Below are 12,173 nucleotides of genomic sequence, written 5' to 3' on the forward strand. Positions count from 1 at the left end.
AAATTGAAACTTGAGCTTCACTGCTTATGATGATTAACTTATGAGTTTTGTTTACTATTCTTAAATTATTTGAAATAATTCTTATGGTTGTTAAATTATTTATGTTTTTCAGAAGGATTGAGTCAAATTGAACAATTTAGTGTTGACACAAAGTTGGTGGAGACCAATATGCTTAGTTGCCTACAGTTCAGTGCAAAATCAATTTTGCAAATAACTTAGTTGTTGACACTTTAATTTAGAATCCTGCTGTAGTTTTAATCTTCTTTTTTCATTTTTTGTTTTTTTTTACCATCTTAGATACTTCAGTTTTATCACCTAAAAGGCCCTGTCAAGTCTTGGAAGAGCATGGCGTGCTTGTACTTCCTTCAAGCTCAACTAGGTACAGTTCTAAACTAGTATTTCTTGTTGTCTTCTGCTTTCTATGTAGAATTTTTTTGTAACTTTATTTTGAATTTGTTGGGAATTAAGTAAGATCAAATTCAAATCAATGAAGATAAAAAATAAAATAAAATAACCACCTAAACATGTTAAGAATTTTATATATAGTATTCCAGTTGATTCCTGTCCTGCTTCTCCGCTCTAGGTTTCACTATGTTTTCGCTTGTGTTGTGGTTCTTGTGGAGTATTTTAAAGTCCTGATCTCTCAAATATCATCCACAGATGATCATGTCCGTCTTTATAAAAAAAAAGTAATAAAACAACTCTCAAAGTACTTAGGCTTCCTTTGGGACGACTTTCTTACTGATTAAAACAACCTTTTAGTACAAAAATTAAATTTTTTTTAATAGAAAACATCTTTAAGAAGCAGCAAGAAAACCATCACAAATGAAGTCTTAATTTGCGTAAGAAATTTCTTCGTGAGGTATTAATTAGGCTCCACAATTTAGGCTTTGTTTGGGACGGCTTTCTTACTTCTTCTTAATACTGCTTTCTAATACAAAAGTTAAAATATTTGTAGTAGAAAGCTGCTTTAAGAAGTAGTAAGAGAGTCCTCCCAAATAAAGCCTTAGCAACAATATCTCTCTTGCATGTTGACGACATTCATACAAAACATTTATGAATATTTATTTAAAATTAGCAGTATATTACAGATACTCCTTGAAAACAGTCAAGCTTTTAATGAATTGCTTGCTGTCATAGCAACTTCATTTAGAGGAGAAGAGGATCGCTTTAAAAGTCATACATATGAAAGCTAGGTTCCCTAGGAGTAGACTCGCTGAGTGAAAGTAAAAGTTGTAGACTCGCTGTAACTGTAGGCAGTCTTGCAGGAACTCCTTTGCATCATGTTGCAAAAAGAGGCCATGATGGTACTGTTATTCTACTTCTTTCTCATGGAGGTATATCTTTTTATACGATTTGCATGGAAAACCTTTATAATTCGATGTATAATGAAATGCAGATTTTTTTTTATGTTTCAGCAAATCCTTTAGTGATGAATTATGATTGCCAAACCCCTCTTGATTTGGCCAGAGCCAAAGGAAATTCCAATGTTGTCCGTGCTATTCAGGTATTGTTGAAAGTTAATTGAAATGGCTTAAGTTTTATTCCTCTTTTATCCCTCTGTTTATCTTAATTTGAGACGTTGCCTTATCAAGTTCATTTCATTGTAGAATCGTATATGTTTATTTGTTGGTTGGCTAAGGGAGATTCATGGGCCAAGCATTTTGGAAGCTTTTTCTCCTCAATATGTGTCAAAGAAAACGTTTGTATTGGTTTCTCTTCTTATATTCTATTCTTCTTATAGTTTTTAGAAATTTAGTAGTTGTGTATTAATATCCAAACTGTAGCTAATATGAAGATCTCATACTTCTTTACCGTAGGCCATCATGCAGGAACTCCTTTGCATCATGCTGCAAAAAATGGCCTTGATGGTACTATTATTCTACTCCTTTCTCATGGAGGTATATCTTTTTAAGCGATTTGCATGGAAAACCTTCATAATTCAATGTATAATGAAATGAAGATTTTTTTTTTTATGTTTCAGCAAATCCTTTAGTGATGAATGATGATTGCCAAATCCCTCTTGATTTGGCCAGAGCCAAAGGGCATTCCAATGTTATGCGTGCTATTGAGGTATTGTTGAAAGTTAATTCGAAATGGCTTAAGTTTTGTTTCTCTTTTATCTCTCTATTTATCTTAATTTGAGACATTGCCTTATCAAGTTCTTTTCATTGTAGAATTGTATCTATTTATTTGTTGGTTAGCTAAGGGAGATTCATGGGCTAAGCATTTTGGAAGCTTTTGCTTCTCAATGGGAGTCAAAGAAAATGTTTGTATTGTGTTTTCTCTTTATATGTTCTATTATGCTAATAGTTTTTAGAAATTCAGTAGTTTTGTATTAATATGCATGGTTTCTTGTTAAATTGTCTTCTATTTAACAGTTGGGCTGTTGCTATACCCTGTGATTCTCGTAATCCCACAAATCCAAGGAAGTATAAGCTGGCTATATATCCTAATCTACAGGTATATCAAAGAGTTAGATGCTTAGGGGCTGATTGGGATTACTATTGTCTTTCATTTTTATTTTGTTCATATTTTAACTTGAAGCAAAATATATTTGATCGATATTCTTATGCATTTACTATTTTCAAAAGCTAAAAATAAATTAAAGAAGATGCCGCAGCGCTTCTTCATCTAAGAACATTGAAATGGTGACTAGAAAAGTGGATCTTAGAGAAGCAAGTGGATGTTGCCTGCATTCCATGTGGTCATATGAATGGATGCATGTCTTGCCTAAAAAAGAAGAAAGAGAAGAAAGGGGAGTACTTAATACTTTGTCGTGCCAAAATCGATCAGGTTGTGAGGCTTTATGTTGTTTGACTAGATGATTCTATCTTTGATTAGTTACTCTCTGGTCTATCTGTGATTATTGATGGTTGTAGTAGGTGCTGCTCTTTTTATGGACATGAATGTTAAATTTGTCACAAAATTGAATAGGCTTCAACATGAGATCTGTAGTTGAGGGATTAATTCCAAAGTGTATTTTGTTCTTATCATTCTCGTTGCAAATCAAATGTGGATGCTAGTTCATTTCATAAAAAGTGTGATAATAAATTTACAGTCTTTTATGCGATTTTTGTCCAAAATTCAATACAATTTTTATAATACATTGTGCTTTTAGATCTTTATGCCCCACTAGTTCTCCATCTTATTCAGCAGGAGAAAAATTCATTACTAAATAGAAATTAGATGAGGTACTCTTACCGGTCTTACAACAAAACGACCATTCTTGTCAGGGTTGACGAATGCAAATGAAAGTTTTGCATCTCTTTTCCTAGCTGAAGGTGATGATGATAAGAAACACCATGAAAAGTTTCACTTGCTAATAATAAAACCATCCGCACAGTAAAAAATAGGAAATTCCATCAAAAATACAGATGGTTTCCAAATGTATATCAGATTAGTGAGCTCTCTAAGGCTTCGTTTGGGACGATTTTTTTCTGCTTCTTAAAGCAGCTTCGTAGAACAAAAATTTTAAATTTAATATTAGGATGTTGTTTAAGAAGCAATAAGAAAGTCGTCCCAAACGAAGCATAAGTGCAGCTTCCTTCCACATATAAATTTGGACTTCATCCTTAGGTTTCTTGCCCTAACTGCGAAGTCCTCTTCTAATTTTTCGGCATGACGCACTTGTTCATATATTTAAGCATATATATATCTTTAAAAAACTCCAAAATTATGTCATGGCCTTTCTTGAAATACATTATTTCGCATATCCTGCATTATGCAATGATACCACCATGAACTTGAACCTGTTTTATTGATTCAATTTTATTGATTCTTGCTTTTCAAGTAAAAAAACATTCTTTTCAAAAATATATAGTTTGCCTTATGAATCATTTACTTGTGAATGGACCTTTTACCATAATTATGCTTCATTTGGACGACCTTTTTTACTGCTTTTTAAAGCAGCTTTCTAGTATAAAATTTTTAAAATTTGTACTAAAAAACTATTTTAAAAAAACAGTAAGAAAGTCGTCCCAAATAAAGTCTCAATCTAATAGAACCTGTTTCTTAACACACAACCACTTTTTTGAACATGACTTTTCCACACCACCACAAAATTAACGCTTCATTATTGGAAATATCTCCAAACCTTTCAAACAATGTATTATATACATATTACATACCAGTTTTACATTGTAAAATAAGCACGACATTTGAATTTGAATAATGAAATTCCCACAAGGAGCTTGATCAGACCTGATATAACACTCCAACTGTTCTAGACGGCTATTTTAAGTCTCGGGTATCTATAACATCTATATCCTTCTTCGGAACATCTAACACCTCTCAAAAGGCCTTAGTGAGCACTTGAGAACAAAGCCATCATTAATCTCTCTATAACCATCCTAAAGAGTTCTAGTGCCTTTCTTGGCAAATCTTCTAACCACAAAGCATTCTTTCCTCTCCTTCTTTTGAGTTTTAATCACTTTCACTCAAAGAGAAATAAAAAATATTTTAGAGAAATGTGCGTATAAAGAAAGATTCAAAAATTTATCTACTTACATTTTATCAATATACCCTCCAAGTTAGAGAGAAGCCCTTGGATTCTCAGGATTTTGCTGCCCTTGTTTTAAGGCAAGATTGTGAGGCTTGAAACTTTCCATTAAAAGTCTTAGATTAGCATCCATTAAATGCTTTGGATATTTTCTAGGAGATGGATCTAGGAATGATTTGTGCCAAAACATTTGAAAATCTATTGTGTATTTTATATTGTGATTATTGTGCTTATTTTCTTTATATTATGTTTAATAACTATACAAAACTATTTTTTTAAACCAACAGTTTATCCTCCTCTAGTGGTTTTCACTGTTGACCTTCATCCCATATTTAGTATTGAAGCTTGGATCTTAGGGATTTGACTTCAACTCATCCTAAGACTCTACCAAAACTAGTTCAACTTCATCATATCATGAGGGGTACTCTATTACTTGCCCTCTATTTTTCAAAGAGAAAGTTTATCCTTACTAGAAGACTCATATGTTTATATTTATTAGATCATAAGGCCTTCAGATTTTGGATATGCATAAATGAGATCATACAGCTCCTTCAAAATCTATTTAAAAATAGAGTGAGATTATAAAACATAGAAATATTTTACAATCTGGAGCAATGAATCCTTGAGTTTGTGATTTAGATAAAAATAAGTACAATAGAGTTTCTATTTGTAAAAAGGCATATAAAATGTTGCAAGTTAGTGTTAATCAAGTTAAATACTGACTCAAAGCTAAATTTGTAGATTATGGATTTGTTTCTATGATTTATTCATAAGAGTCCAAAGTTATTGTGGCCTTTATGAGATTAACTAGCATCATCTTTACATAAGAATTAAATATGTGAAGCCATAAATTTATTTGCATTTTCATGGTATATATATATATATATAAAAGCTCATATACATTTTTCACAATTGTTAGTAAAGCAGTTAAGTCACGAACACAGAAGTAATAGCAATTAAGAATCTCAAAAGCTATTATGTTAATGGGTGAAAATCTAGAAGCTGGAAACAAGGACAATAACTAAAAATTGCGGGATGACAGTCAAATATTAGTCTAACATAAGAGCAGAAAGGAACAAAAAAACAATGAAACAGATTCATGACTACATATATATCATCCAATTTAATAGAGAAGCATGACCATCAAAATATGAATACATATATTAAGCATGACATTTTGTTAAAGAAAAACAAATAAATATGACATTCCATTTGCATCTGTGAAGTCCCTTATACCACCACCAACTGCCAATGGTACAAAGACTTTTTTTGATATGTAGCGCAGTACCTGCAGAACATAATATAATTAACATGCATAATAGGAATGTTGATGAAACTTGATTGCGAAGAAAGAACCAAAGAAAATGAACAAGAAAAGGACACAAACCTGAAGCATTGGCAAATCTCCCAAAGGAAAATCACAAAATCCTGTTAAATTAAGGGAAGTAACCTAAAATTTCAAAGCAAATGAGAACAACAATGAGGAGAGAGAGAGAGAGAGAGAGAGAGAGAGAGAGAGAGAGAGAGAGAGAGAGAGAGAGAGACCTTGCTACTGCGGAGGAAGACAAATGGAAATGGTGGGAATTACACGATATCCTCCCCTCCACGAGAGCTCAATAGTAGCCCCGTAGACTAGCCTGCTATCGCAACTGTTCGCTGCCAACTAGAGGAGAAGCTTTGCCATCCTTTCGCTCCCTCCCTCAAGCGTCAGAGAGGCGAACAAAGTAGAATGTCAAATATTTGGGGTAGGCCATTAGGGCATAGGATGGGAAGAAATAACAAAGATTTTAATAACGGTTAAAATTGCAAAATATTTTTTTTAAAAGGATTTTATAAAATAGATAAAATATTATTCTAAGCCTAAGGTAGGTAAGTGGGCCCCATCCCTAATAAACTATCAATTATAATTAAAAAAAGAATAATTATGCCATAAAAATAATGTTAAAGGAATGTATGGGCTTTTAAAGAGATATGAATAATAAAAAATTATATTTCAAGATATTGTAACAGAAAAATAAAATATAAAAAATGAAGGGGTTTTAAGTAAATAAAATTGAGATTACATAATTTTTTATCAAATTTAAAAATTTTAAAATGTTTAATATTTGAAATATTTTTTCTCACAGTAATTAATATATAATTGCATATTAAATACTGAGTAGATATATATATTTTACTGAGTAGATATATTGTTGTTGGTGGTTGGTGGGAGAGGGGGTGGGGTGGCAGGGTGCATATGGCATGCTTGGTAAGAAATGTAAGAATTTTAACATTGATAGTTCTTATATATGTTAAGTGTGGATTACATATTAAAACAATGATTCTAATGGTTTGCAGGATTGACACAACAACCTTTGGGATTTTGAAGAGCATCAACATACAATGAGAATTGCTAAGATTTGAAAAGAGTGCTATAAAAAAAGTGAAACTAATGAAGATGGTGGAAACAATGTTTCATCTTCCACATGTGATTTGTTTGGATAAGCTAGTGGAAGGTGCTTGCATTCCATGAGGTCACATGGTTGAATGCATGTTTTGCTTGAAAGAGACCAAATAGAAGAAAGGGAACTGTCCAGTTTGCATGCCAAGATCGATCAAATTGTGAGTCTTTATGCTATTTTACTTGATGATTCTGTCTTTAATTGAATACTCTATTGTTTGTCATAATAATTCTCTTAACCAGCTTCTAGTTTTGTTTGGGACTTTTTTTTATTTATAAAGTTTTATAAACCTAAGGATGTTGAGTGTCCCCCACCCCTAATAAACTATCAGTTGAAACCATAAAGGAATAATTATGCAAAAAAATAATCATAAAGGAATGTATAAAATTTTGCTTATGCAGTTTGATCTCAAATACAGATAAGTTTAAATGTATTTATTACTTGAAAATATACAATTTTTTCTCACAATAATTAATATATAATTACATATTAAATATTGAGCAAGGAAATGAAAAATAGCTTATATTAATTATATTTTCTTTTAATTAATCATTATTTAAGAATTGAATTATTACCTTCACAACAATGTTAATAAGATTTTATTTGATTATGATAATAAATTAAATATTTAAATTCCTCTAGAATTTTTTTTTTTTTTTTTGGAATTTTGGGGCTTAGCCCGTATATTGATCAAAAAGAAAATTACAAGGATTACATAACCAACTCAATAGATTTACAGGTAAAAGAGGAGCTGAAAAACAAAACTAACAACACCGGACCAAAAACCAAAACTGCCTCAAAAGGGCTCAGGATACAATACGAACTTGGAGAAGGCAGACAGATCACTAGTGCCACTCAAAGCCTTCAGAATCAAGAACCCAGTTTCCATTAGAAATCCACAAGAGAGTCCAGCATGGTGTAAGATGCTAGGCCAAATGCTGGAGGTAAGGCAAGCAGAAAATGAGGCCGTCCAGGGTTAACGACAGCATTCCAGTTCGCCACATCATTGCCCAGAAACATTCCAAAAACCGTCCTGACTGTTTAATTGGCGAGAAAAGCAGTGAGGAAAGTTGCTGCATAAAATGTCAAAAAATTTTCATCTTCTAGTTTTAGACAAAATAGCTGAAGAAACCAAGTGATAAAGAGCAGAAGGAGAGCTTTGTTTCCTCAAAAATCTTCTATCATTTCTTTCTCACCAAATGAAATAAATCAAACAACAAATAACAAAAAAGCATAAGTTTTTTCCATGAGAGCTAAACCTTTGATCCCCATCTAAAAAATTTAAAAAGCTACAGTAGATTAGGTCTTAAAAGAAATTCCTGTGTAACCGGTATAAGCATTTGTAAAATCTGAAAAAAAAAATCACATTGAAAGAAAAGATGATTGATGCTTTCATTCTCACTAGAGAAAAGAGGGTAACTGGGAGGGATAAAAATGTTTCTTAACGCTAGCACCTCCACAGTTTTGAGACCACCCATTAAAGGTAACCAAGCATACATAGAAAATCGAGGAGCAGCGCGCTTGTGCCAAATGAAATTGAGCCATCTAATCTTAGCAAGATTAGAGAAGTAAAACATTTTAAAAGTTTTGAATATAGGAACACCCTCACCCATCCAGGAAATACTAGAAGTGCCATAAGAGATAGGGATAATAGAAATTTCATGGGCAACCTGAGAGGGAACATCATCATTTAACTGCCACTCGCCATATAAATATAGTCTTTAACACCAATGAAACCAGCTGGTATATGAGACAAAAAATTAGCTATGGATTGAACATTGAGTCACGGTCCTAGACCATAGAAAAGGAGCATTGGGAATTGTTCATGTGAAACCTGATAGAGCTTTTAATATGATTTACAATAGAGCAAATGCACTTCCAGAATTTAGAAGCAGTAGAATGTGAGGATTTAAAAGGTAAAATATTTTTATATCTGAGCCAAGAGAAGACAAGAGAATGGCTATTGTAAAATCTCCAAATGAAGTTGCAACCATAACCAAAACTTAGAGATTGGATGTCCACAATGCCTAATCCCCCAAAGCAAGTAGGAATGCAGGTTTTATGCCATGCAATGAGGTGGAGTTTTTTCTCAGACGAAGAGCCATGATAAAGAAATTTTGAACACATCCTGACAAGCTGTTTACATCAGCTTTTCGGTAAAATCGCACCTCTAATCAAATAGGCTATAGTATTCACAATAGTAAATTTCAAGTACTAAATCCTACCTGCAAAAGATAAAAACTTTACTTTCCAACCAGCAAGAAAAATAGAAACCCTACTCATGAGTGGTTGGAAGTGAATGGAAGAAAGTTTTTTAATGGCAATGGGTAAGCCAAGATATTTCAGAGAATTAGCCGATATGGAGTAGCTAAGAATGGCAGTGATATCGGTGGCAAGCTGAGAATTACAAGAGAAGATGATAGAACATTTACTTTTATTAATGAAGAGCCCAGCACTTTCAGCAAAAATGTCCAAGGTATCATTAAGAGCATGTGCATTCATAAGAGAAGCAAGGCCAAAAACCAACACATCATCAACATATAACAAGTCATTAAAGACAACCGGTCCTCTAGAGATACCCTGGAATCTACCAGCGTCCAAGGCACAAGAGAAGGCGTCCATGACAATAGCAAACAGTAATGGGGATAATGGGAAACCTTGGCGAAGCCCAGAAGAAGATTTAAAAAAACCTTTAAGGACTCCATTAACATAAATAGAGAAGGGGACATCCATAATACAACCCTTAATCCACGAGATAAACTTAATGGGAAAGCCTTTCTCCTTCAACCTAGCCATGAGGAATTCCCGAGAGACAGAATCAAATGCCTTTTTAATGTCCAATTTTGTGCAAAAGGAACCCTTATTAGTCTCCGAGTTAAATTCTCTAAGAATTTTAGAAGCCAAAATAATATTATCCGAAAATATCCTTTTTTGAATAAAGCCCGCTCAACTCTCATTAATGATAAGAGGCATAATCCCTTTCATACGGTTTGCCAAGATCTTAGTAATAATTTTATAAAAAGTGTTACAAAGGGATATGGGTCTATAGTCATTTATATTTGAAGCACAGGGTTGCTTAGGAATGAGTACAAGGGCGGTTGCTTTAACACCACTAGGAAGAAGCCAGTATTGAAGAAGTTTTTAACAGCCTGACAAACATAGTGACCCATGATATTACAGAAGGTTTTATAGAAGTGAAATGTGAAGCCGTCGGGTTCAGGAGAGGAAAGGAAGCACCCGTAAAAACCACCTCTTTTATTTTAGTATCAGTAACAGGTGCAATCAGGGAATCTGCAAGATTAACAAGAATGGCGAAACAAGAAGGAATGGGTCTCCAATTGTAATTATTGGAATAGGGGGTATTAAACAGCCCCTGAAAGTGCCTGATCAAAGCATTGGAAATCGAAGATGGAGTAGTAAAATAGACTTCAGGAGTAGTAATCTCCCTAATATGATTGTTATTACCTCTATTTTTTATCCTGGCATACAGAAAACCCAAGTCATCTTCACTATTGAAAAGCCATTTAGCTTTAGCCCGTTGCAAAATCCAAGAACCTAAGCAATCTGATAATAAGTCAAAGAAGAGTTTATATGCTTAAGAGAACTGTTAAGATTAAGGTCAAGCAGATTCAGATGAATCATCTCCAGACAATTTCTCTGATGTAGTTCCAGAGTCTCAATTCTAGCTTTAAGATAAGAAGAATTAGTCCACTTGTTTTGCTTTAGGAAGCCTTTTAGACCTTTCAATTTGTAGTAAAGGTCGACAATTGGACTAGGTTCAGAGTGCTTGGCAAAAGCAGTAATGACCCCATCCTAGTAACCATCCATATTCACCCAGTAATTTTTGAATAAAAATCTCCCACCAGAAGGCATAGGGGTTCCAAAGAAAAGAACTAAGGGGGAGTGATCAGAGCAGCCAGGGGATTCCACTTTATAGAAGGAGGAGGGGTAAGTTTCCAACCAGGAATAATTTATCAACATTTTGTCTAATTTAATATGAATAGGGTAGGCAACTCTTTGATTAAACCAAGTGAAATTAAGCCCAGTCGAGGCCAGCTCAAGGGGTCCAATATCAAAAATCCAACTATTCATTTCATTAAGTTGGCCATGATGGGGTTGAAGCCCACCCAATTTTTCTTTGGCATTTCTGAAACAGCTAAAATCTACCATAACGATCCACAGGGTAGAAATATTGTCAGCTAAAAAAGCAAGCTGGTTCCATAGAGATGCTCTTTCAGATTGAGTATTGGCTGCATAAACCATAGTAAGGAGGAATTGAGAATTGGAGTTGAAGGACAGGTTACCATGGATAAGTTGGGAAGAGGTGCTAATAGGCTTAAAAGTAATACTTTTAGAATTCCATTTCAACCATATTCTCCCAAGATTAGATAAGCAAAGATTATTACAACTCATCTCATGCAGAAAAATATAATGAGAAAGGGAAAACCAGGGGTCGGTATTAGGATGAGTAGGGAACTTAGCCTCAAGAATACAGAGCATCTCAAGACGGTGGGTCTTAATCAAATTTTTACAAGCCAAAACTTTTTCAAGACCATTAAAGCCCCGAATAATCCAACAACCTAAGGGGGGAAAGGTCATTTGGCAAGGAAGAGGTTTGCTCTTTTTTGGCGCTTTTGGATCTTGGTGGCTTTGAATTTTGAGACTTGGATTGTTTTTTGTTATTGACGGGCTCCTTGTCAGCTTGGGAGGGATTGCTAGAAGAGGATTCAGAAGCTTCCATGATGTATGGGGGTTCTTCTGGTTGGAAAATGGCAAATTTATTAAGAGAAGTAGTGGTGGTGGAGGGCTAGTGGAACCATGAAGGGGAAGATTTGCTGATATTGGGGTTGGGAGATGAATGAGATTTAACTGGCATGTCCTAAGAGTGATGAAATTTTGTCCAGAAGGGGGGATAATTGGGCTCGGGCTCAGCCGATGGAGAGTTTAGATTAGGAATGGGGTCATCTTGGATAGTAACATCAAGAGGAGGGGAAGAAGGCCCAGCGGAGAGATTTGGATGCTCTGGTTCATGAACGGGTTCACTATGTGTGCCGGTGTAAGTAGGTTCAGTACAAGGAGCTAGGATGCTAGGAGTTGGGTGGATGAGAGGTTGTATGCTAGGATTTGGGAGCAAGGAAGGAGTGTTATTAGTGTGAGGAATGAGCCTAGGCTAACAAACTCTACTCTTGCTTCTACCACAAAATTGAGGTGGCTGTGGAGCTTTAGGTTGA

At 34.3% G+C, this 12,173-nt stretch overlaps 1 long non-coding RNA gene across 1 annotated transcript; it reads left to right on the forward strand.

Moving 5' to 3' along the window:
• Positions 1 to 1,251: 1,251 nt before the first annotated feature.
• LOC110107075 lies at positions 1,252 to 2,442 on the forward strand. Its single transcript, XR_002304315.2, has 7 exons — positions 1,252 to 1,337; positions 1,419 to 1,507; positions 1,611 to 1,702; positions 1,821 to 1,901; positions 1,985 to 2,073; positions 2,178 to 2,269; positions 2,382 to 2,442. It is a non-coding gene; the product is annotated as an uncharacterized LOC110107075 (long non-coding RNA).
• Positions 2,443 to 12,173: the final 9,731 nt, after the last annotated feature.

Source organism: Dendrobium catenatum, unplaced genomic scaffold (assembly GCF_001605985.2).
Source record: "Dendrobium catenatum unplaced genomic scaffold, ASM160598v2 original_scaffold_27293, whole genome shotgun sequence".
Classification (NCBI taxonomy): domain Eukaryota; kingdom Viridiplantae; phylum Streptophyta; class Magnoliopsida; order Asparagales; family Orchidaceae; genus Dendrobium; species Dendrobium catenatum.